The following is a 6000-nucleotide window of genomic DNA, read 5'->3' as shown; positions in this document are numbered from 1 at the left end:
GTACAGAAATAATGGGACTGAGTAATCCTAATGAACGCATTAGGATTATAATCATCCTAAAACGGAGATGCCCCTGGTTTTGCTCCTCCAGCGGTAGATCTACGAGGGTTAAGGGGGTGAATGTGGCCATGTAAGTTCTGCATCATTCCTAATAACTCGGAATGTAAATTCAGGCCCACTGTTTCACAATCCGAAAGATATGATTTCCTTTTTTTCATGAGATAGGATTCAGTGGCTGTTCCGTTATCTTCGTTTGTATCTGTGGAAGGGACGATTTGGCGTCCATGTGCCTGTTCCGTTTCTTCGGTATCTGTGTTGGAGGTAAGATTTGGGTTTGATGTTTCTCTTCGCTTTTATTTGTTCCATTTTTTGCGGTAGTGGAATTTAGAGGTTGATATGCCTGCTCCACTTTGTTCATTTGTGCGTGGAGGGTAGTTTTGGGGGTTTGATAACCGTGCTCCCATTCTTTTCTTTCTTGGTTTCATGGAGAAGAAGGATTTTAAATTGTACACTCTAGAATAAATGAACCCGTGAACCTATTTTGAACTTCGACTGCAGCATCCACTTCACCTCACACCGATATAAATTCGGCACTTGGGGAATTAAGACCTCTTATCAATCGAAGGAAATAGCAGACACCGACGGCCACAGTGGTGGGAGACTTTTATCATGATAGTCTGAACAAATCTCTCTCAACATATCTTCTGCAATACCAGCTGAGTCAACACACTTGATTACAGCAATTCCACAATCATGAATATCTACCGCACAATCCTTTGGACCATATTTGGTAAATCCGATTATCTGGTGTTGTTTCTTCTGGTTCGTACAGACAGCAACCGAGCAACATAGCATCCGTGAATTGGACTGTAAAGAGCGGGATAGCGAGGCCTAGGAACGATCTTGTGTTTGCTTTAAGTACCCCCTGTCATTTTTTCTATATGAACGTATATAATACAGCACATTACAGGCCCTTCGGCCCACAATGTTACGCCGACTATAGAAGCTACTGGAAATAACCTAGAATTTCTCTACAACAAACCCTTCAATTTTTCTAAACTCCATGTACCTACCTGATCGTCTGTTTAACAACTCCTAATATATGCATATAGGGTAAATAGTACAGAAACATCCGAGGACAGGTTATGTTCAGCTTGTGGGTGGTTGGAAGCCGAGAAACACTAATGGGGTAGTGTGGGAAGCAGGTACACCCTCAACATAGAAGAAATATCTTGTTGGAATTTTGAATCATTAAGATTTTGAAGGTAATCAAAATCTTAAGGATTCAGAATTGGAAAGAGTGCAGTTGTGATCTCTTTGGTCGCCATGATAAATATCATCCTTTAGAACTTCATATGATTGAAATGTTACATGTTGAAACGTATATATTAACTGTGGATTAAATATTGACATATGTTTTTTATTGTCATATGCCTGCTAGATAAGGATAAAGTATTTTTTGAGTGTCATCCAGAAGGATCATTGCATGTATAATTATATGGAAATCGTTTAACTCTCTCCCTTCCTGTATCTTTACATTGTGGCTTTGGACTCCTTAGCCCAGAGGGGAGAAGACTGAAGGTTTTCCTTATCCAGACATTCATGATTATACGACTTTAACGAGGTCACCCCTAGATCTCCCTCTTTCTGAAGAATAATCAGCTTGTATGGCTAGCTACATCATATACCTCAGGCCTCCTGGTACCGGCAGCATCGTCCTAAACCTCTTCTGCACCATTTTCAGCATGACAAGGTCTTAGCTACATCAGGTTCGGCAGAACTTGAAGCAATAGTCCAAGTGCGACCTTATCAGAAACGTTGATCCTTACTTCTAGATTTGATGAATTCGATGTGCTACGTGAATATAAGCCGACACCATGTTTACTTGTACAGCCGCCTTCCATGAACTCTGTACTGCTACTGATCCACAACACTCAACAGTATCCGTCTGTATATACAGTATGTGCGAATATGAGACGCGCCCGCACACACACACACACACACACACACACACACACACGCACACACGCACACGCACACGCACACACACACACACACACACACACACACACACACACACACACACACACACACACACACACACACATATATATTCTTATTCTTAGTCTTAGGGGCTCGAACTATAGCGAGCCCCTAAGACTTTTGCAAAGAACTGCCTAATTTTATGTAATGCTCTGTATTGTTGCCGAAAAAAATTGCTGCGGTAATGGGTCTGGATTGTGGACTGCGACAAGGAAGGGGGCAGGGATAGGGGAATCATAGATTAGGGAAGGGGAAGGGAGAGGAGAGGGAATAAAAGGCACCACTGATAAATTCCGGAATAACTAATAAGCCAATCGTTTGTAATCAAACGACCTTACGTGGTCTCTGACGGCTGGGTGCGCATCCACGCGCACTACAGCATCTTTCCCGCCCCGGCAATTAATCTTCGTCACCTATCCCACCAAGCTTCCACAGCACTCCGCCCTTTTGATTTTTAACATGTTTTGCTCCTGCCAGATTTATAAACTTGTTCTGTTCGGAACGTTGACAAGTAGAGTATTTTTCCACGGTCTTCGGCAGCCTAGCTGCAGTTGGTACTCTATATGTGCCTAAGACGTTTCAATAGTTTCTGCAGTTTCATTTTATTATCAGAGAAATGTCTACAACATACAGCCTTAAATTGCTTGGGCTTTGCAAAATAGAGGTCAACCCGCCTGAATACGGCTATAGCACAACCGCTGCACGCCACTCCATACATGCGGTTAGATATATTTTAGGATTAAAGTGGTTAGCAGTGCGTGCGGAAGGAGTGAGGTGAGGATTCGAGAGAGTAGTGGTAAATTCGAGGCTCTTGATGTCTCCTTGGCAGTTTGTAATGAAAAGATCCAGAGCAGGTAGAAGACAAGAGCGGGTTGTCTAATAAGAAAACGAGAGCTGAAGACGTGAGAAGCGGTCTTTGGTGTGGGCAGAAGGATCCTTGGCAAAGAAGTAGGCATCGAGACTAAGTGGGGGAAGAACAGCTCAGGATCAGGGAGCGCGCGGAACCCACTGAAATGTGCACACAGGTGTGAAAGTTGAGGTAGGTACTGAGGACAGATTGTTTCACCTCTGAGAGGGTAAGGTGCCGGGGAATAGTAAAGACCCAGCTGGAAGACAGAATGGAACAGAAGAGAGATGAATGTTAGTTGTATCTGAGGAGTGGAGAGGTTTCGGGTTTTCAGGGAAAGTGGGATGGGTCCGAGAAGACAAGAACACACGGTAGGGCCTGAAAGACACGGTATTGCAGAGTGGTGACGATGGAGTGGAAACTGGGGTTCCAGCGGCAGCGGGCTAAGTCCCAGGATATTACATACCACCTTGTACTTCATCCCTCCCTTCCCACACTTTCTTGATCGAACTTCCCATTTTTCCCAGTCCTTAATAAGAGTCTCGGCCCGAAACGTCGAAGTTTTACTCATTTCCTCAGGTGTTGCCTGGTTCACTGAATTATTCCTACATTTGTGACCTGCAATGTTGGATACAATATTGTTTCCAAAAAGTCCGATACTTTATCGTCCAGCAGATATACACTTTCAGTTACTGGTTCTTCGCCTATCTCTCATCCAGCAACGATTGTCAAACTGCAGTACCTGGCGTCTCCAACGCTGACACATCCGGACGACCCTCGATCGCGATCCCTGCTGCCGACTTTAACGGTCCTAAGAATGTCGATCAGATTCAGAAACCGGACTTCTACGCCATCAATGCGTGTTACAAGGACTCCGGACACTTTCAAAGTGCCTTCTGAGCAATCTCCATCTCTGACTCCAGCCTAGACATTGACTGACAGCACATCCCGCTGGGACACGACGCGCTGCCGCTGAAACCACATTGCCTACTTCCCCCACCACCACTTTGCAAACCCGTGTCTCTCAGGTCCTACTGTCAGCTCCTGGCCCCTTGGCGCACCCACCTTACTCCCACTCCTCTTTCCCTGAAAACCTCAGTACTCACCTTTTTCTCAGATACAACCAACCATCTGCCTCTCTCTGAATCCGGTGTTATCTTCTCCGAGTCTTCATTATTCCGACAAACTTTCAAACCTCTGGGGAAGAACGTTCTGTCCGCACTAAGAAACTCACCTTTGTACCCGTGCGCTCACACCTCAGGAAGTTCTTCTTCTAATGCTTCATTCACCGTGCCTCCTTCTTTGGCAAGGATTCCCCAACCCATATCGATTTCCCTTTCATACTTCTTCAACCCTCCTCCTCTTCCCGGACACTCTATGCTGCTATTCTACCTACTCTAGATCTTTCCATTTCTAGCTACGGTCGAGATATCAACCATCTCGACTTTACACTCCACTCTACCATTCTAATGTCACTACATGCGAACACGCTGCTCTCCACTCTATCTGCACTAAGCTTAAGCTCACTGTCAAACCTGCAGACAAGACGTCTCCTCAACTCTCAGCTATCTCCTTTTACTTACCCCTCGAACAGGACCCCACTAAGAAGCAACAGCCCATTTGGTCAATCGTACCAACACTGACCTCATTATCTCTGAGGATATCCCATCCAGTGCCATCCCGCTCACAGTTCCCTTTCCCGCACCGCCCGTTTTTAAGAATGATCTACAAACCTGTCTGCCGAGGCAGACCCATTATTTCTCCCTGTTCCTGCTCCTCCGAACTTATATCCTTATACCTGATACTGCTATATTCCCCTTGTTCAACCCCTTCCCACCTACATCCATCATATTTCACATGATCTGGATCTATTTGATTACATCAGGGCCCCGATTGTCTCATTATCACCATAGACGTTCAAACACCTGTACATCTCATTCCCCCATCAGGAGGCCCTGAAACCTCTCCGTTTCCTTCAGGTTAACAGGCACAAACTTTTCCACTGCAACACCACTCTTCTCCTTCTGTTCGGGCTGGAACTCACTTTCAATAATTTCTCCTTTGTCTCCTTCTACTTCCTTGAAACCAAAGATAATAGGCATGAGCACTAGGAATGGTCCCAGTTATGCCTGCCTTTTCGTTGGTTCGGTCGAATAGTCTATGTTCCAAACCTACACCGGTATTGCTCCGCACATTTTCGTACGCTGTATCGACGAATATATTCGGGCTGCTTCCTGCATCAATGCCGACCCAGTCGAATTCAAAAACGTTCCCTGCAAATTGGACCTTGCCCTTAAATTTACCAGGTCAATTTCCGACACGTTGTTCCACTTGGTCGACCTCTCTGTCTCTATCCCTAGATATAGTTAATCTACTAATACATTTCACAAAGCCAATGACACTCACGGCTATGTAGACTATACCGAACCACCCCCAATTCTCTCTACACTTATTCTATCCCTTTCTCTCAGTTCTTTCAGTCTCTCAACTTCTCTCAGGATGAGAGATATACTCCTCTGTAAAGAAATGTGATTTCCTTCCTGGACCATCAACCTTACGCTCACCAGCAGCTCATCCATTTTGCACACGTCTGCCCTCAACTCATCATAGAAAATCTCGCCGTCATCAAAAGGGTACCACCAATAATGTATCTCTCGCCCACCTCACCGCCGCCCCGACTCTTTTCGCTGTCTGCAGGATTCCCTCCCTATGCGACTCTCCTGACTATACATCCTATTCCCACTGATCTCCTTCCTGGTACACATCCCTGGAAGCTGAGTAAGTGACATACCTGTCCTTATACACCTCCCTCTCTACCATTTCAGTGTCCAAAACAGTATTACTCGGAGAACCGTGACTTCAGCAGTGAGTCATTTATGGGGTCATCTATTGTACCTGTGTAAACCGGTGTGGGCTCCTATAGATCAATGAGGTCTAACTTTGTTTAAGAGACCGGTTGACCGAGCACTTCCGCTCTGATTTCCCGGATGCCACCCAGTTCATTACGACTTCCTATAGGCTCTCTGGCATGTCAGTCTAACTTCTCTGATGCTGCGATGCGGCGATAACATCGTTGGAGCAGCAAGTCTTTGTATTCGGTCTGAGTAACC

This window comes from Hypanus sabinus, chromosome 26 (assembly GCF_030144855.1).
Source record: "Hypanus sabinus isolate sHypSab1 chromosome 26, sHypSab1.hap1, whole genome shotgun sequence".
NCBI lineage: Eukaryota > Metazoa > Chordata > Chondrichthyes > Myliobatiformes > Dasyatidae > Hypanus > Hypanus sabinus.
The sequence above is the reverse complement of the archived record's forward strand: the minus strand, read 5'-3'. Positions refer to the sequence as shown.